This window comes from Dama dama, chromosome 32 (genome assembly GCF_033118175.1).
Source record: "Dama dama isolate Ldn47 chromosome 32, ASM3311817v1, whole genome shotgun sequence".
NCBI lineage: Eukaryota > Metazoa > Chordata > Mammalia > Artiodactyla > Cervidae > Dama > Dama dama.
In genome coordinates this window covers 46,706,712-46,727,141 of record NC_083712.1, presented here as the reverse complement: position 1 = coordinate 46,727,141, position 20,430 = coordinate 46,706,712, and positions in this window count along the sequence as shown.

Here is a 20,430-nt window from a genome sequence, read left to right as displayed (position 1 = left end):
CCTTCTCCAGATGAGAAGGGTCATCTCTCTTCCTCCAGAAATTCTGATCAGGCAATTATGCTGCCACTTGAACTCAGGTCAAGTTGCGGAGCAGTGGAGGAAAACTTCGTCACAGAAAAATCAAATACCAAATTATAAATAATGACTGGAAGGCCAAAGGAGGAACTTCCCTGGCGGTCCAGTGGCCAAGCCTCTGCTTCCCCAATGCAGGGCCCCTGGTTCAATCCCTGGTCAGAGAACTAGATCCCACTTGCTGCAACCAAGAGTCTGAACGCCACAGCTAAAGACCCCGCGTGCAGCAAGGGGACCGGAGAACACTCGTGCTGCAGCTAATGCCCGCTGAGACCTCAACAAGTGAGTGTACTTAGCAAGGCCTAACGAGACTCCCGGCTGTTGAATCCTATCTTCTAGTGAAACCAGCAATTTAAAAAATGAATAGAAAAGTAAAAGGCACACTTTGGAAGAGTTAACTGAACATTTTGATTTACGGAATGTCAACATGTGATTAACTCGTGCTTTTTCTCAACACACAACAGCAACCAGTACACACAAGAAACCTGAACATGATTTGTTGATTCAAGGCTACAGTGACTACTAAAGGCTTGAAACTTAATTTGAGAATCCTTAGTTGAAAAAAATAAAAAACACTTAAAAATATCATTATTGTTAGTGAAAAATTTGTGGAAATGCATGAAAACTATGCCTGCTAAAATAAAAACAAAGAAAATTTGTTCATTAAAGAAGACAAGGAATACAGAATGCTTGAAAATTGCTAGTTTTACCTCATACATGTCATTTTTACCCACTCTGAATCTCCAACTCATTTTCTCAGTCCTAATTGGTGTAAATGGAATTAAAAAAATGTAGCATACTCACGTCCTTGATGGCATTGGAATAATTGCTACCACTGTTCTTTCTGTGCTATTGGGCAATATGTTTCTGTAGTGCCTTATTCCAAAGTTCCTAGCTTCTTAAGCAGAAGCTGTTTCTTCAGGTTGAGAGCCAACCGATTGTTTTTCTCCTTCTTACCATCATATAATTTTAGAACTAGAAAAAAAAAATTCATCTACCCTAGGACAAGAAACCAGAGACAAAAGGGTCTTGATTTGCCGAAGATAAGAGCTAAGAGTGGAGTAGGAAATGGCAACCCACTCCGCTATTCTTGCCTGGAAAATTCCATGGACTGAGGAACCTGGCGGGCTGCAGTCCATGGGGTTGGAAAAAGTTGGACACGACTGAGGATGCACACGTAAAAACTAAGGAAAGAGAAGTCCCAGATTTGTGGTCTCTATTTCCTGGCCCACTGCCCTTTACAGTGTTAAAGGAATTTCAGACACAATCAACAGTGTTAATTTCATCATCTACAGGAGTACAAAGTCAGCTTCTAAAATTGGCCCATTTCTCATGAAACTGCTTGGGTGCACACATCTGGCTGTGATTTATAAACTGGTTCCCTAAGATACAGCATCGGCAGCCCAAGAAGGTGGCACAAACTCTCCTCTAAGAGGGTGACTCCGGGATTGAACACCTTCTTCCTCTTTGTGAACGCACCGCTAGATCCAGAGATCCCAGCCACCTACCTGGTGAATCCCCCAAATGCCGCACCGTCCTTCTGGAGCATGTGGGGGCCAGGGTGCTTGAGGAGACCCATGGCCAGGAGCTGGGAAGGGCATATGCCTGACTCTGAGATCCTCAGAGTGGTCGGTCTCTGTAGAAAAAGGGGGCTCTTGCATACGGGTTATTTTTATATGTTTCTAACTTTTTATTTTAAGATTGCTTTTTTCATCTGATGTCCTAAAATAATGTCAAATGAGGATTTTCCAAGTCTCAGGGTTTTGGATTGAGATCAGGGACAGTTTGAAGCCGTGAGTTCTTTCACCAAAGCTTACAAAAGCCCTTGGTTTCCACATGCATTTTTGACACTGTGGACAAAAATGATGCTTTAAAAAGTAAGACATTAAATGACTTGTTCGCTTTTTCACGGACTTGTTGTTTTTCTGGCTTTTACATATGAATTTAATGCAGTTGAAAGTAGAAAGCAATCCTTTAGAAAATAGACACAGTTCAGTCAAATACATTGGCTTGTAAAAACTTCTGGCTCTTCCGGAAGCGCTGAACCAGAGATAGGTATGTTCTCAGCGCGTGTCACTAAAAAGGCTCACGTAAAACTCCCTCTAGCTATTCAAGTGTAGACCTATGTACAATGTAGCTTTTGTTCAGCAGTTTTATTTTAATCTAAATGTGTGAAGACTTTCAACAACTGTTCTTTATGGGACTACCTGCCACATAATGTTGACAAACCAGCATTTTATTGATACGTAAAAGCCTTTCCAGTCAAACAAACAAGCTTAGCTATCTATTTTTCCGCCTAATATGAATGTGACTCTTGTGCTTCCTGGTTCAGGTTCTTTGAGACCTTGGGGGGGCAGACTGCCCCGCACCTCCTGTGGGACACACCCCACTTGGTGCTGCACCCTCCCTCTGCATTTGATGCAGAACTGCATACTTCCCCCATTCCATCCCACTCCCCTCGTCCCTTTATTAAAAAATCAGAGTCATTTCCCAGTTCTGGGCAGTTGGCTTTTATTGCCCTCAGTTCAGTGGCTCAGTCATGTCCGACTCTTTGCGACCCCATGAACTGCAGCACGCCAGGCCTCCCTGTCCATCACCAACTCCCGGAGCTTGCTCAAACTCATGTCCATCGAGTTGATGATGCCATCCAACCATCTCATCCTCTGCCGTCCCCTTCTCCCCCTGCCTTCGATCTTTCCCAACATCAGGGTCTTTTCCAATGAGTCAGGTCTTCACATCAGGTGGCCAAAGTATTGGAGTTTTTCCAGGTGGCGATAGTAGTAAAGAACCTGCCTGCAAATGCAGAAGACTTGAGATGCAGGTTTGATCCCTGGGTCGGGAAGATCCCCTGGAGGAGGAAATGGCAACCCACTCCAGTATCCTTACCTGGAGCATCCCATGGACAGAGGAGCCTGGTGGGCTACAGTCCACAGGATTGCAAAGAATCGGACGACTGAAGCAGCTCAGCACAGCCCAGCACGGCCCCAGAGCTGGAACCCAGAGAAGCCTCATGAGAGTCAGCTGCCACGACAGCAGAGACGCTGAGGCCGCTGTACTGGAGTGGCGGCGCGAGCCCCGTGGCTGACCCCGCAGAAACTGCAGCTGCAGGCGCAGCTTCTTGAGTGGCCAGCCCGCCGGGGCCCTGAGAAGACCACGGCCTCGAAAGTTGGTTACTGCTATCGTGTGAGGAATCCCGTGAGGATTACCCAGCCCGGAATTGTGCCCAGAGAAGATTCTGTAGGGCAATTGAACGGGATCCTTGTTAAAAGTTGGTGAGGGATCTGGGGAGATGTTAGTGATAAAAATGCACCTTTTAAAAAATAACATTTATTTACTTCTTTCTGGCTGTGCCAGGTCTTCGTTGCTTTGTGCGGGCTCCTCCTGACAGTGGCTTCTCGCGTTGTGAGCACGGGGAGTGGGCGCACGGGCTTCGGGAGTTGCGGCACTCGGGCTGAGTTGCCCCCCGACATGTGGAGCCTTCCTGCCTCGGATAGTGAACCCGCGACCCGTGCACTGGCATGCAGACTCTTATCCCCTGCGCCCCCAGGGAAGCCCCCCAAGTACTTCCGTCTTATAAACCCGTGATAGTTTCATATGTAACTCACACGTCTGCCTTTTAAAGTAGAGTCAGTGGGACTCACCTTCCTCTCAGGCTTTCTCTTCTCCCTCCTCCCCCTCGGCACAAACCCGTTATCAGAGCGTCTGCTGTCTGTCGTGGTGTGGCTTCGGCTTTTCTTTAAGGCGTCTCTCTAACCAAATTGCCACAGGAGTGTTTAAGTTTGTAAACTAAACACAAGAATAGATTAAAGCTTTTGTTCGCTTCTACTTCCTTCCGAGGTCTAGCTTATACACAATAAAAGCACACGATTCTTTTTTTAGAATTTGTTAAGTGGAGGATAATTGCTTTACGATGTTGTGTTGCTTTCTGCCATCCAGCAGCGTAATTCAGCCATAAGTGTACGCACATCCCTCCCGCCTGGACCTCCCGCCCACCCCCACCCCATCTCTCCTGCTCCATGATCACAGCCCTGAGCTGAGCTCCCTGCGTTATGCAGCAGAAAGTGCACAATTCTTGGGTGCACTTGAGTTCATAGCTTGATGAGTCTTTTTCTAATTCATTTTATGACCACTCATTTCGAAGCTGAGAACATTCCCTGCACCATGGATGGCTCGATCCTGCTCCCCCATCCCTGTTAATATCTCCCTTCACAACAATAACTAATTTAACCTCAATTTTCATCAAACAATTTTGTCAAATTTTACATTTCATAGAATGGAATAATACAGTATGTTCTATTTTGTGTTTAGCTCAACATGCAGATGAAATTTATCTATGTTTTTACATGAACCAAAAAAAAATGTTATTTTAAAGCATAGTCCTGAACTTGGCAAGGAATGGGTTATCTTTAGAAATAAAAATTTCACCACATTCGCCCCTTGAAACTATTCATTTTCCATAAACATACTTCATATACATGTTCTACACAGTTCTTCGTGTCATTTCTGAATAGTTTTATTCTGTTTGTTACATCCATGATTCATTTGGACAGACTGCTCATAATATATAATTACAGAATCAAGTTCTGACTCCACTTCGTGGTGCTAGCAGAAAAACAGTGATGCTCTAGATTTTAGCAGGGAGCATAAAAGAGCCTAGGGAACTGAAATTCTCACAAGTCCAGAGCAAGGGCTTCCTGGTACCCTAAGGGTGAAAGGAAGTCATTTGTTTCTGCTTTGCTGGTTTCATCATTTGGTTTGATGTCTTCAGGGGAACAGTGTGTTGACTGTCCCTCAGGTCAGGTCATGGAATATTTTTACTTTAATTACTACAGACAAGTAGGAGGAAGTGAGAAAGCCTAAAATACAGGAGAAAGAAATTTAACTGCTCCATAATATGGCAAACATGACTCTTCTATTGCAGTAAAGACCTGGCGCGGATCTGATTCTGTTCTACTCTGTGGATACTGGGTTATCAGGGTCTGATGCCATTCAGCATCCAAACTATATGACTGATGGTTTTTCCTCTTCCCATGCTAATCAAGAAATATCTGACTATAGATTGGCAATGCACCCATTTTCCTTGACAGATATATAGGTCTTTGCAAATGAGTTAATTAGTATAGAAACTGTATACACCAGCCTTTGTGAGCCTTGTGTGGTTGAGTTTGTATCCTTGGTTAGAACAGCCTTGTTGCATTGGAGCCTTCAAGTCTGCTAGGCTGAGGGTGTGTCACTGAGAGAAGGGTGTCCACTTTCCCAGGTAAGACCCCGCTGAAGCATAACATGTGCCTCACATTCCTCCATCAGGACTAAAGGATTTATTCTCCTGGCCATTGGGAAGGTTGTCATCCATCACCTATCTTAGGAATTGTCTCTGCTGAAGAGAGTCACCTTGCCTAAGTGAGCCCACAACCAGTGACCGGTCAATGTCATAGAAGAAAGACCCTTCATCATATTATATTGTATGTAGACTAGACTATCTCTTGTCCTAACTGGTAGAAATTCTGAAGGGCCATCCAGTTCCAGAGCTCCCCATGAGGTCAGAGGGGGCCTTTGTTGGGGCTGCATTATAGTCCAACCCTTCCACACAATCCCGTTTGTTGGCCTTCCTACAGCTGTGGACCCCAAGAGCATCCCTAAGAAATGTCTTATGTACCATATCAGAATCTATTTCCTGAAAATGTTAACCTTCAACCTGTCCCCTCTATAATGGAATGAATCGTAACCCCTTCAAAGTTCATATGCTGAAGCCCTAAGCCCTGGTGTGACTGCCTCTGGAGCCAGCACCTTGAACAGGCATTGGATAATGAAGTCATAAGGGTGGGGTCCTAACCCTATAGGATTGATGGCCTTATAAGAAAAGAAAGAGACCTCTTCACCCGCTCTGCCCCCTCCACCCAAGAGCACACACTCAGGAAAGCCCATGTAAGCACACAGCAAAAAGACAGCTGTCTGCAAGCCAGGAAAACAATTTCCACCAGCACCCACCCATGCTGGTAACCTGATCTCAGACTCCCAGCCTCCAGAACAGTGAGAAAACGAATTTCTGTCTGAGCCACCAGGTCTGCAGTCTATGGTATTTTGTTATGGCAAAATACTAGCTCTTCATGTTTCCAGGGTTTCAAACTCTGAGAGCGATTACAAGTCTGTTCATTGTACTTTATGTCCCCAGCTCTTTTACTTTTTAATAAGCAAATTGCTTTCATTCCTGATAGTCGTAGTTTGTGTTCTCTTTATTTATAGGCAGGGGTTTATTAAGTTTTTTTCATCTTTTTGAAGTAGCAACTTGTGACCTTGCTAATTTTCCCACTATTTTTCTGTTTTCTATTTCATTAATTCCGTTATTCTTTTAAAGCATTTTCCCTTCCTACCTTAGGTTCACTCTGCTCTTCTTTTTTCTAGCTTCTTAAGGTAGCACTTCACATCCTTGAATTTAAATCTGCCTTCATTTCAAATACAAACATTTACTGCTCAAAATTTCCCTCTAAGCACTGAAAATGCATTCTTCATGTTCGATATGAGGTACTTTAATCATAGGGCTTCCTTGGTGGCTCAGTGGCCAAGAATTTGCCTGCCACTGCAGGAGACTTGGGTTCAATCCCTGATTCAGGAAGATCCCCTGGAGAAGGAAATGGCAACCCACTCCAGTGTTCTAGCCTGGGAAATCCTGTGGACAAGGGAGCCTAGTGGGCTACAGTCTGTGGGGTTGCAGAGAGTCAGACACAGCTTAGAGACTAAACAACAACAATTTTAATTGCAGTTAACTTGGAATATTTTTAATTTCCATTGTATTTTTTTCTTGACCCAAGGATTATTTAGAAACTTGAGGTTTAGTTTTCAAATATTTGGGATTTTTCTCGCTATCTTATGTCATTCATTTCTAGTTTAATGCTATTGTCAAAAAACATAACTATTGTGATTTTAGTCCTCTGAAATGGACTGAGTTTATATAGTGGTGCAGAAGGTGGTCTATTGTGGGAAATACACCATGTACATTTGTATAGAAAGTATGACTTCTACAATTTTGGGATTTAGTGTTCTATCAAAACACTTAGGACAAAGTGGTTAGTAATGTTGTTCAGATCTATATTTTTTTCTGATGTTTTTACCTAATTGTTCTATTGGTTTCTGAGAAGAGGTATTATAGTCTACAATTATAATGATGGAATTATTTATTTCTCATTTTGTTCCTATCAGTTTTTCTTCATGGATTTTGATGCTATGCTATTGGGGACATACATATTTAAAATTGTTTTTTCTTTCTGATAAACTGACCCATTTATCATTATTTCTTTTGTTTGTCAAAAGTTTATTTGATATTAACACCATCACTCCAGTCTTCTTAAAGTTACTGTTTTCAAGGTACATATTTCTCCATCTATTTACTTCCCATTTGTAGGAGGCACAGAGTTTGGTCATGATTTTTCCATTTGAAATTTTTTTCTTTAAACTGTTTATTTCATTGATATTTAAAGCTAATTATTTTCATGTTTAAATTTAAGTCTATCATTTTATAGTTTAACTTTCATTTATCTCCTCTTTTTTTTCCTTTCTGTTTCTCCTGGAGATTTCATTTGGATCAATTGAACATTTTTATTATTCTCCTTTAATTTAGTCATTGATTTTTAAACTGTATCTGAATTTTATTTTGTTGGTCGTTCTAGAGCTCAGAATAAACAGCTTTAACTTGACCCAGACAATTTAGGGTTGATATTGTACTGTTTTTTAATGTAAAATGCCAAAAACTTTATGTCCATTTATCCCTTCCCAATCATTTATTGTGTGTTTTTCATATGTACCACATCACATTATATTAGAAGTCCACTATGTAGATTACTGTGGCTTTAAACTGTTATTGTTGTTCAGTCACCAAGTCATGTCTGACTCTTCACAACCCCAAGGACCGTAGCACACCAGGACTCCCTGTTGTAGTTAAAGTTATTAAGGGGGAATTGTTTTTAAAAAAACTCATTACATTTACTATTACTCATTACTTTACTATTTCCAGTGGTGTTCTTTCTTTTCTGAAAGTTGACATTTCTATTGATATCATTTGCATTCCGCCTGAAGAAATTGTTTTAGCCTTTATTGTAGTACATTCAGGTCTGCTGGTGATAAAATTTTTTAGTTTTCTTTTGTCTGGAAATATCATTATTTTACATTCATTTTTGAAGGCTATATTTTGCTGAATATAGGATTCTGGATTGATAGTTTATCTTTTATTTTAGCTCTTAAAGTTTTATTTCTTCTGACTTTGTGTTTGATGAAAAGGCAGCAATATTTTGAACTATTATATGTAGTGTCACTTTTTCTCTGGTTTTAAGATTTTTCTTTTGTTTTTAGAATTTAACAATTTGTCCAAGATGTACCTTGGTGATTTTCTTTGTATTTATCTTTTTTGGCTTTACTGAACTCCTTGAATCCATATATTTATGTGTTTCACCAAATTTGAAAACACTTCTCACTGATTCTTCAGTTATATGTATATTTTGCTCCTTTCTCTCTCTCCTTTCCTCTGAACTTCCACTGTAAGAAGTTACATATTTGGTTCATTGCCCTGGAATTTCATTTTAAAGCTATGTTCTTTTATTATAAAATTATTTAAAATTTTAAAGTTTGAGTTGGTATGAAGTTCAGTTTCTTAATTTTCTTTGCAAGAGTTAATGTTGCCAAGCATTTTAAACTGAGTGACTATAATGTCTATTTTTAGGCATAGTTTTAATTCTCTTAAAGGGATTTCACGTCTTCTTCACAAACAAGCATCTTTCCATTGGACATTTTCCATGTGATTATAAGATTCTTAGTTCTCTTGGGAATCTTTATACAGAGGTGGGATAAGTTACCAAAAGTCATTACTGGGAGATTAAACAGATGTGATTTGAGACCTGTAATGGATTTGGACAGTGCTTTTGTTATTTAAAAACACCTGGTTATTCTTATAACCGGGTGAAAGCTTCTCAGATCAGAGGAATTCTACATTTCTTTGGATAGGGATTTGGAGCATCTGATATGTCATCTCCTCTTCATAAGACAGTGTTATCTGACCTCAGTGTAATACTTCCATTTCCGATTGGGGTAAATAAGCCAACAGCAGGCCCTGACTGCAGCTCCAGGAGGTTCATGGTGGGATTATTTTATGAGGCGACCACAGTGAGATTCATAGACCTGTGGGACGGTAGGGCAGTTTTATTTCTATCATCCTACTGCTTCAATTTTAAATCATGTAGAAAAATATGGACCTAACTTAGTTTATTGAATTTTTTAAAGGAAATTTCCTTAGTAAGTGCTTTTAGGATGCTTTTCTCAGTATTTAATAGCTTATTCTCTCATATATGTGTGTATATATATATATATATTTTTTTTTTACATAAAAACTAAATTAATTTTGTCCCAAAGACAACAAATATTAAGTTTTGATGATATAGGGAAGATGTATATGTTTGTAATTTAAGGCAACTGATTACCTTTACTTTATGAGCCTATTAGAATGGTAAGTATATTTTAAATTACTGAATATAACTTTACTTACATTAACATAAAACCTGAGCACACTTTGACTATTATTTTCAATCATGATTTTGGATCTTCTGCTTTCCAAGTCCTTATCATGCTGAGCATTTGAGCGTTAATTACATCCTTACTGCTCAGGTCTCCCCCAAGGCCAGAGAACAGCTAACTAAGCACCACCTCTGACAAAGAAGTGGTAAAGATGGCCCCGCCTCAAAGGGTTTACAATCCAGTGGGATAGACAGATGTAGCATAAGAGACTGCTTCCACAGCTCACATACAAGTATCGCGCCTTGAGAGGACTGTCTTATTCAAGTTGATCCTAAGGAACTCCAAGACCAGAATAGGCTCTTGTGCCTTTGGGAGCCTACAAGCTCCACACCAGAGTTTCCTAACGTCAGCACTGCCAGACTTTGGGCCAGACAGTTCTCTGTGAGGATATGTCCTGGGAAGGGTGTTTAGCAGCATCCTTAGCCTCTACACAGCAGATGCCAAGAGAACCCACCCCCAGTTATGACAACCAAAACTGTCTCCAGTTGTCCTCTGGGCAAAGGGCCCCTAGTTGAGGATCACTGCTTTCGGGGTTCAGCAAGTATCACACAGAAAACACTCTGAGTTCTAACCGTGTAAGATAAAGAAAGCGTTTCAAAATTAAAAAGCAGGCAACGCTATCATTCTTTGGAGCAAGAGGGCTGGATGACAATATTGACATTTCTGAAGTCAAATAATAACCCTTTCAAGAAGCCATTTGATGAACGTCCCACTGAAATAAGTGATGTACGAATAAAAGTGCCTAGAGTGGGGCTTCCCTGGTGCCTCAGGGGTAAAGAGTCCTCCTGCCAATGCAGGCCTGATCTGGGAGAATCCCGCAGGCCACGAGCCGCGAAGCCCGTGCGCCACGGCTGCCGAGCCTGTGCTCTGGGACCCGAGAGCTGCTCCTCCGAGCCCGCGCGCCCCAGAGCTCGTGCCCCACAATGAAAAAGAGCAGCCGCCGCAGTGAGAAGCCCGGCCTCCAGCACCGGACAGCAGCCCCTGTTCTCCAACTGGAGAAACCCCGAGCCCCACAGTGAAGACCCAGCACAGCCAAAAATAAATATTTCTTAAAAAAAAACAGCTAAGAAACCTGATAAGCAGCATTTACTTAAAAAAAAGTGAACAGAGTAAAAGGATCTTTCACCTGCCTGGACCCACAGGTATCTCTTTCAGTTTGGCCAGCACTTTTGCTGCCCCTCCAAAAGTTTTGGGTCATTCACTTAGAAGTTTTCATCTTTTAATTCAGTCCAATCCTGTCCTATTAAGGCCGAGATCTATTGCTAGATGAATGCTGCCAGGTTGGTAACATTCCAAAAGCCCTTTCTAGTTCTAATGAAATTGTACCAGCTTTTAAGAGAATAACTTGCATGCGGCCATGACAAGAGAAGGACTTTATACTACAGGATCAAAAACATGGGAGAGACGTTTACAACCTACAAATGTCATCAGCAAAGGGGAGTGAAAATCATGGGTAGGGAGAATGAAATTTATATCACCAGCATTTCTTAGTGGTTGAAGAGACTTAAACTCCATCATCATTTTCTGGAAGCCTCAATATCATTTATATAAAATTGCTCATACATAATCAGGGCCAGGAAGGTATCTTTGGAAGTTCTAGCTTGCTATTTGGGGTTGTTTACTTTCTGCTTTATAGAATTTTCAGTGATATCTCATGGTCTTAAGCAAACTTGTAAGACCAGTGAGTCAAAAGACCTTTTCAGATTCTATGTAGCCTATTATTTGCACCAAAGCAGTGATGCCTGAAAGTGGTATTACCTTGCCACTAAGGTATTTGTATTAAGACAAATTACTAAAGTAAAAGATTCTGTACCCAGTTTTGATAGAGGGGGCGTGGGTTTCCCATGCCAACAAGTCTTTCTTGGATACCGGCCGGGTGTTCTGCAGTTCAGCTCATACTGACGCTGTCCTGGAGCCTGCATTGGCGCCCACAGACTGAGACCTCAGCCCTACAAGAGTGCGCCTGCCCACCCCACCGCAGACGGCAGGGGACGGCCAGGCCACCTGTGTTTCTGTGATACCTGCTCTTTTGGTTCCTTTAATTTGCTAGCATGGCTCGCATAACTCAGAGAAATATTTTGCTCATTAGATTAGCAGTTTAAGCTGAGTGCCGAAGAATTGATGCTTTTGAACTGTGGTGTTGGAGAAGACTCTTTAGAGTCACTTGGACTGCAAGGAGATCCAACCAGTCCATCCTAAAGGAGATCAGTCCTGGGTGTTCACTGGAAGGACTGATGCTGAAGCTGAAACTCCAATACTTTGGCCACCTGATGCGAGGAGCTGACTCATTGGAAAAGACCCTGATGCTGGGAGGAAGGGATTGGGGGCAGGAGGAGTAGGGGATGACAGAGGATGAGATGTTTGGATGGCATCACTGACTCAATGGACATGAGTTTGAGTAATCTCCGGGAGTTGGTGATGGACAGGGAGGCCTGGTGTGTTGCAGTCCCTGGGGTCTCAAAGAGTTGGACACGACTGAGCGAGTGAACTGAACTGAACTGATGAGAGTGTAAAAGCAGTCAGACAGAAGAGATGCGTATGGCGAAGTATGTGGAGAGGGTTCGGAGACCCCGCTCTCTCCAAGGGCACCAGCCCCACATGACCGCTGCATGTTTGCTCACCTAGAAGCGCTCTGGTCCCCTTTCATTTGGTTTTCTGTGGAGCCCTCATTGCATAGGCATGATGGGTTTACCACTGGTCACTGGCAGTGAAGTCAACCTCAACCCACCTCCCCTTTCAGAGGGCAGGAGTAAAAGTCCCAGTCCTCCAATCACATGGTTGGTTCCCCTGGCAACCAGCCTGCAACCTTAGGTATGGTCTAAAAGTCACCTCTTTAGCATAACAGAAGACATCTTTATCTATCTTGAAATGGGATGGAGACCAGATATTATTAATTACAATATCACACAAAGGATGGAGCTGGCATTGAGGTAGAAGGGTCTTCCTGAAAAGTCAACCATCTTAGGTACAAAGGAGTAATTTAAAGACTCACAAGCAAGATTAGCTTATAACAAATGTCCAGAAGAAATAGGTAAGTTTTAAAATTTGGGCAGAATGGAGGAAGGCAGACAGATACAGTAATATCTACCTAGCATTCATGTATGTGTGTGGCCAGTTCTACACATAAACACATTTGCATTTAAGTGGTCACTGCAATTATTGTGTACTTTTTCAGTAAGGAAAAGTAAAAGTAAACACAAAATAAATTATTGAGGGATCTTAGAGACTGGATCTACAGAGGAAAATTCCCTAACAAACAAGGTAAAGATACAGAATGTTACTAAAATTTTCAGACATTTCAGGGAACGATGGTCTCTTGGGTACCAATAATTCAGATACTCCTTTTGTTACCTGCCAGTCAGCATGTATGTGCAAGAGACACAGACACTACAAATGGCTAATCTGTACTGAGTCCTTACTATGTGCCAGAAAATTATTTGTTCCTTGCAACAATACTCTGAGGCAAGTGCTTTTATTCTCTTCATTTTACGCTTCAGGAAATTGAGGCTCAGAGACATGAAGTAACTTGCCCAGGGTCACACAGCAAGGATTTGCACCTAAGCCTGACAGACCCCAGTGCTGAGATATGATCCACTCTACACCGTGGTGCTTTGTGGGAAGTGAATTGGATGCCTCAGGGCCAAATGAAGGACCAGACCGGCTAGGCCGTCCCGTGTCGACCTGGTTTCCCCCACCCCCCGGGCCCCCAGGCCCACAGAGAGATTTCTCAGACGACTTGCCTTTACAGTTTGGAAACCGATGACCTTGACAGCAGTTAAGTTTATGCCAACTGTCTCGTCAAAGAGCGTGTTAGGAGTGGCATCGGGAGGAGTGGGCTACAAGGCGCAGAGACCAAGTGTGCCTGTGTGCGTCTGCCTTGGGGGAGGGCCTGCCAGCCTCAGTGGTAGAGCTTCCTTAGCAACCCTCGGCCAGTGCACCAGAACCAGCCCGTCCAGCAGGAGCTCTTTTTAAAATTAACGTACACTGTAGTACAGTCACTTTCCGGTGTCGTGTTAGTTTCCGCCGTCCAGCAACACGCATCAGTCATCCATGTGCATGTGTCCCCTCCTGTCTGACTGTCTCTCCGTTCACGGCACCGCAGTGCGTTGAGCAGAGTTCCGGCACTTCCAGCGGGCCCTCACTGGTCGTCCAGTTCACACAGGGTATCAACCGTGCGTCTGTGTCGGCCCGTCTCCCAGCTCCTCCCAGCTCCTCCCCCTTGGTGTCCCTACGTCTGTTCTCTACACGTGTGTCTCTATTTCTGCTTTGCAGAAAATAAGATCATCTCTACCATTTTTCTAGATTCCAGTTTTCTCTTTTTGACTTATGACGCTCTATAGATCCATCCATGTCACTACAGGTGACCCGATTTTGTTCCTTTTTATGGCTCAGTAGCATTCCATTGAATATATGGACCACATCTTCTTTATCCATTCCTCTGTTGGTGGATATTTAGGCCGCTTCCATGTCCTGCCTGTTGTAAATAGTGATGCTGTGAATATTGGGGTACGTGTATCTTTTTGAATTCTGGTTTCCTCTGGGCATGTGCCCAGTAGTGGGACTGCTGTATCATATGGCAGGTCTAGTTTTAGTTTCTTAAGGAACCTGCATGCTGTGTTCCATAGTGGCTGTATCAGTTTACACTCCCGCCGACATGGCATGAGGGTTCCCTTTTCTCTTCACCTTCTCCAGCATTTACTGTTTGTAGATCTTTTAATCATAGCCATTCTGATCGGTGTGAGGTCAGTAGGGATTCCGAACCATATTGGAAACAGGGAGGGTGGGGAGCTCCCGACCCGGCCCCTTTTTAACCTTCGTGGTGGGGCCTGCAACAACCAATTCATTTTCCCTTTCCAGGCCCCCTCGTTACATGTGATACACCTGGATGAGAATAGAATCTCTAAGTCCCCCAGAAATACTTGGAGAGTATTTCACAGAAACACTTCTGTGAAATCTCAAGAAGGACAACAAGTTACCAGGAAGGGAGCCGTGCCATGGTAAGTAAAAATTCATGTTTCACTGTCAGTGAAAGCCTCTCACACGTTCTCCTACAAGCAAGGGAACATGCCAGACCCCCTTCCCCTTCTCCATCGGACTACACCTTGCACATGGAACCATGTGGTCCAGAGAGTGAGTTCTCCTAATCAGCTGTGTGTTCGGACAATTTTCATGGTTTTGTTGGCCGTTCTGTTTTATTTCCTGCCACCCCCACCCCCCCACCATGTGCATGGCAGTGTGTACAGTGGTTAAAACTTGACGTTTGTAACCATGATGAACCTTGTCCTAGCTCTTGATTCTGTCACTTACTAATTGTGTGACCTTGGGAGAGATCACATAGTGGCAGTCAGTCCCTAGGTACCAGTTGCTAAGCCTCTAAACCAAAAAGTTAACAACAGCTATCTGCAGATATTAATTCAACATGATTCTGCACATAGCATTTGTTAAGACTTTTCAGTTGAAAATAACAGAAACCTAAATCATACTGGCTTAAAGAAAAGAAGAAGTTTTAACAAGTCTAAGATCAGTCTCACTTCAAACGTAGTTAGATCCAGGTGCCCAAAGGGTTTCATCAGGATCTTTCTCCTCCAAGTCTGCTTTTTCACTCCAGTTCCCAGGCCAGCTCCTCTCAAGGGTGGCCAGAGGCAGCTCCAGGCTTAGTCAACTCTGTGGGAAGAGGGATCTTTTTTTGCCAAGAGTCCCAACTGAGTTCTCAGTCTCGGGTCCCATTTCCATTCCCAAACCACTCACTGTGGTCAGAAGGATGGGGCTTGACAATTGGCCAGGTATGCCAGCAGACTTTTAGAAAATTTGGCTTATAAACATCCCAAAGAGAATTTCTGGACTCATGCTATGTGACAGTTCTCTTTGGGCAGAAATGTAAAGGCCTTTTGTTGAAAACCCCTTTGAGAATTTTTATTGCTCACTTCAATACTTTATGAGAGAACCAATTTATTAATTAGAGCTGGGCAGAAAATTTACACTGAATCTTGGTCAAAGATGCTTAACATACCAGTCTTGGTTCATATGCTGCTCCTCAGAGCCTAGAGTGGGATCTGCCTTATTCAAAGCACTCTAATCAAGGGTGTGGGAGAAATGATTTTACCAAAGGAATCCCAGGGTGAATTTACCAGAAGGGGAAATGGACGCTGGGTAGGCAAAAACAAGCTCGACCTGATGCTTATCATACTCCCTAACACAGAGAACTTGATAAATTTTATGTCTCTACAGTCTTCAATAAATATTTTTGAATACCTACAACAGATAAGGGTCTGTCCAAGTTAGCAGGGAAATAGCAACTGTGTCCTCAAGAAGCTTAGGGTGTAGCAGAGAGAGGAGAACGTACAGAAATTAGACAGGTGATTTTATTTCTGTTGAGCAGTTCATAATAGGAGCAGGAGAGAGTGCTATGGGAACAACAGCAGGGCAGGGGTAACAGTCCTGAGGCGGGAAGAAACTTCCCAGGGTAGGCAGCATCCACACCGAGACTCCAGAAGGACGGTAGGAGTTAGTGAGATAAAAGAGGCCAGTTCCTCCAGGTCTGTGTCCATTGGCTGCCTGAGCCTAAATTTTATCATCTTGTAAAAGACCAGTAAAGATTAGACCTCTTTAGCTCAGCTCAAGGGCTACTGAAGTCAAAAGAGAGAAAGTGGGCAGCTGACTGAAACATTCTGTTGAAGTTTTGAAAGCCTTCCAGCAGAGTAGAATATTCTTGGTGTGGGTATTCATTTTGGAGACACTATGTGAAAAACATTTCTTAACAAGAGGAAGTCAAACAAAAGTTTGATAACATGTATCCAGGGGAGAGACACAGGAAAACAGATAACTCCCTGAAAATATGAATTTTAAGAACAACATTATAACTGAACACCCAAAATACATCTTATTTTGAATGTTAATAAAATAAGATTTACTTTGGTTATTAAATAAAACAAACATTTAAATAAATAAGCAAGTAAGATTTGTTTCTAAACAAAAAACATGAGATTTCCTGGATAACGAGTTTAGCCAAGACGCTCACCTATATGGAAGGGACCTGGTGTGGTGTAATCATAAACCCAGGAGCTGGCTCACGGAACAGGTACCTGGGGCAGAGGAAATCCAGGCAGAGCTGGGGAGGGAGTGTGAGGACCTTGCTGGCAAGCTTAAGCCCGGGCAGGTGGAAAGACAGGGAGGGAGGAGGCAATGGCAGGTAGGTCCACACTTCGGTGGATCTTAGAAGTACAAGCTTTAGATGAGTCAAGAGAACTCAAACCGTTGTGCCCCAGCAACCCATGCTTCCGAAAAATCCATGCTTCCAAAATTCTATCGCAAGTTATAGAATCCAACTTTTAGCGGCTTATAGAAATTTAAACAAGAAATTTGGACTTTTTCGAAGGATGCTGGATTGTTTCAGATTGCAGAGCATGTTGTAAACCAAGCTTTCTGACTCCTAGCTTAGATACCCCATTTCTTATACATTAAAGCAACTAGTATGCTACTGACCACGGGGATGTTATGGGGAGGTGAGCCAAAATCTTGCTTTGCTCTGCCCTGTCCTTCTACCTCTTGTAGTTTCTTTTTCTATTTTCACTGTGCCTTGAGTTAGACTTTTCTTTACTTTGAGTCACTGGAAGGAAAATTTTTGTGAGGATAAAACAAACAAACAAACAAAAAAAATCAAGTGAAACTATTTAGGAAAATTCGACAATCCTGCCCTAGAACGAAAGACCCCATGGTATTTGGAGAAGGGATGGAAGTGATCTATTTTAGAAATGTTTAATGTTTTCTGCAATAACAAATGGTCTGTATGCATTACATCTGGAAATCCAGCCTTGAATGCCTCTGTAGATTTTGAGAGATGGGGAGGATCTATAAGATAGGGGTTCTATGTGGAAGCAGCGACATTGTTTTTGATCTTGACAAAAGGACCAACCCAGCTGTGGATCCTATAATCTTAGATCTTTAGCTGTTCCACTTCTACTCTTGAGTCCTTCATCCTGATTTTAGAAGAAAAGTTTCAATTTTTCATTGAGTGTATTGTTAGCTGTAGGCTTGTCCTCTGTGACCTTTGTTATGTTGATGTATATTTCTTCTATATCCAAACTGTTGAGGGTTATTACCATGTAAGGTTGTTGTATTTTGTCAAATGCTTTTTTTACATCTATTGGGATGATCATGTGAATTTTATTTTTCATTCTATTAATGTGGTGCCACAGATTTATTGAGTTGTATATGTTGAACCATCTTTGCATTCCAAGGATAAACCTTACTTGGTCATGGTGTATAATCCTTCTGAAATGTGCTTGAATTCAGTTTGCTATGAGTTTGTTGAATATTTTTACATCTGTATTGATCAGGGATAATGGTCTATCATTTTCTTTTCTTGGAATGTCCTCATCTGGCTTTAGTATCAGGGTAATGCTAATCAGGTTATTCTTAACTCAAAGAATAACTTGGCTACTTGAAGAGGTTTCTCTGACTGCTGTCCTTAATGTGTCACTAGAATAGACCAATTTAAAAAGTAGTAGTAATTTTTCATCCCTGTCTGTATGCATTCCTCTTAAGTTTTCAGCTCCTCTGGTCAAGAGGTGGGGTCTCGTTGGTTTGATCAGGCCAGTAGGACGAAACCACAGTGACATGCGAGCAGGCATGGCCTGCGGAAGGGTGACAGTTCACGAGGAGGAGAGCCCAGGTCCTCAGCGTGGTTCAGCTGATCGTCATACACGTTAAAGACTCACGTCAAGATTAGCAGAGTCACTGACCCAGCGTGAAGCTGACCACTGATTAAGAAGTGAAGCTGAGTGAGTCCAGGAGAGTCGTCTAGGTGATCCATGGCAACAATAAATGCTTATTGTTTTAAGTTACTGAATTTTAGGGTACTTTACTACATAGTAATAGTTAACTGATACAGTCACTACTTTATAGGTCTTACCATTGTCTGAAATTATCCTGTATATTTATTCATCTGTTAGACTCTACCAAGTCGAACGGTCTTCCCAGTTGGTTCAGTGCTAAAGAATCCACCGGCCAATGCAGGAGACATGAGTTTAATCCCTGGGTTGGGAAGATCCCCTGGCAAAAGAAATGACAACCCACTCCAATATTCTTGCTTGGGAAATCCCATGGACATAGGAGCCTGGCGGGCTACAGTCCATGGAGTCTCAAAGAGGTCAGTACAACCTAGCGACTGAGCACGCACACACTACTATAAAGTAAGCTCTTTCTTGGCCCTGATAACCCAATACCTAAACTGATACATGATAGTCAATAAATACTTGTTACCTGGGAATAAATGGGAGGTAATACTCGAGAACCACGATGTATGCTTGTGTGCGTGCTCAGTCATTTCGAATCTCTGCAGCCCCATAGACTACAGCCCATCAGGCTCTGCTGTCTATGGAATTTTTCAGGCAAGAATACTGGAATGGGTGGTCATTTCCTCCTCCAGGATATCTTCCAGACCTAGGGGTCAATCCATGTCTCCATAGACATCACTCCAAGAGGCTCCAGCATCTTCTGCATTAGCAGGCAGATTCTTTAGCAGTGAGCCCATAGTGGTGGGAAGCCCACCACTATGTGTAAGTTCCTTTATTTCCCTCTTTTCTTCCTTTATTTCTTATTTCAATCTTCTCAAGAGTCCTGTAAAGAAGATATTATTATTCTTGGTTTTCAAGTGAAAATCCAAAAAAAAAAAAAGCTAAGTAACATGCACAAGTCCAGTAATTCTTAAAAAAATCAGAGTTTACTATATGTGTATATAACGTCTATGGGCTGATCAAACTATTGGCATAGGATGACATACATTGCTTGGGGACAGTATATAATATTTCTGTTGCTACTACTTTGAGTTGGTATATAATTACAGCATCTTATTTCTAAAGATACTTAAGATCTAAATAATGCAAACTAAAAGAAGTTATAGCTGCAAATTATTTGTATGAGTCCTTGATTTACATTTGCTGACTCAATTCACAAGAAGGTATTGTGACATGTTCTTCCCCGCACCCGTTGACAAGGAGTGCAAACTATCAGTAGGTCTCGGAGATGCTAAGGCTTCCTGTGGGACCTCACACAGAAGACCCTGTCACAGAGTGAGGCTATCTGTCACCCCCTGTGACCTGGTCAAGACCGGAACCTCAAGTCTCTCTGTTTTAGGCTAAATAGAGATTTACCCCTTCAGAGATGGGGACCAGAAGAATCAGGGTGCTTAGTGGGTCAAAAGTGAGGAGTAAGAGTGATGAGAAAAGGAGATAATCTCAGTCACATGTAAGCAAACATTTGCTCTGGCCCCTAGGGGACTGGAATTGTGTGTGGATATTTTGGGGATAGAAGTGAAGCAGGTTATGGAGAATTATTTTTAGTATTGGTATATAACTTGCACATTAAAAGGAAAGCTCTTAACCGGTAGCTGCTGACAACAAGAACACCAAACAAGCAAGGAACTGAACTACCACAGCCAGAGGATGGGGTGCCTGATCTGGGGGAATCTCATTTCATCTGCTCAAGCACTCCGTCAGGCATGCGGATAAAAATACACTTTCATGCTGCAATAAAGAGTCTCAGAAAGGTTGCTTGACCCAAGGTTTTCCCACCCGGACAAGGTCACATTGATAATTTTTTTCCTTCTTATCTCAATTGGGTCCTGTAGAATTTGCTGCATGGTTTTTTAAAAGTTTTCTGTAAATACTCAAACTTTTTAGACATCATCCTTCACTTCATGTGTTGTTTTGAACACAATACTCATCTGCAACAATAAAGGCATTTTCACTTTTATGATGGCTGATTACTATCTGAATAATAGAATCTATCCTAATTTTGAGT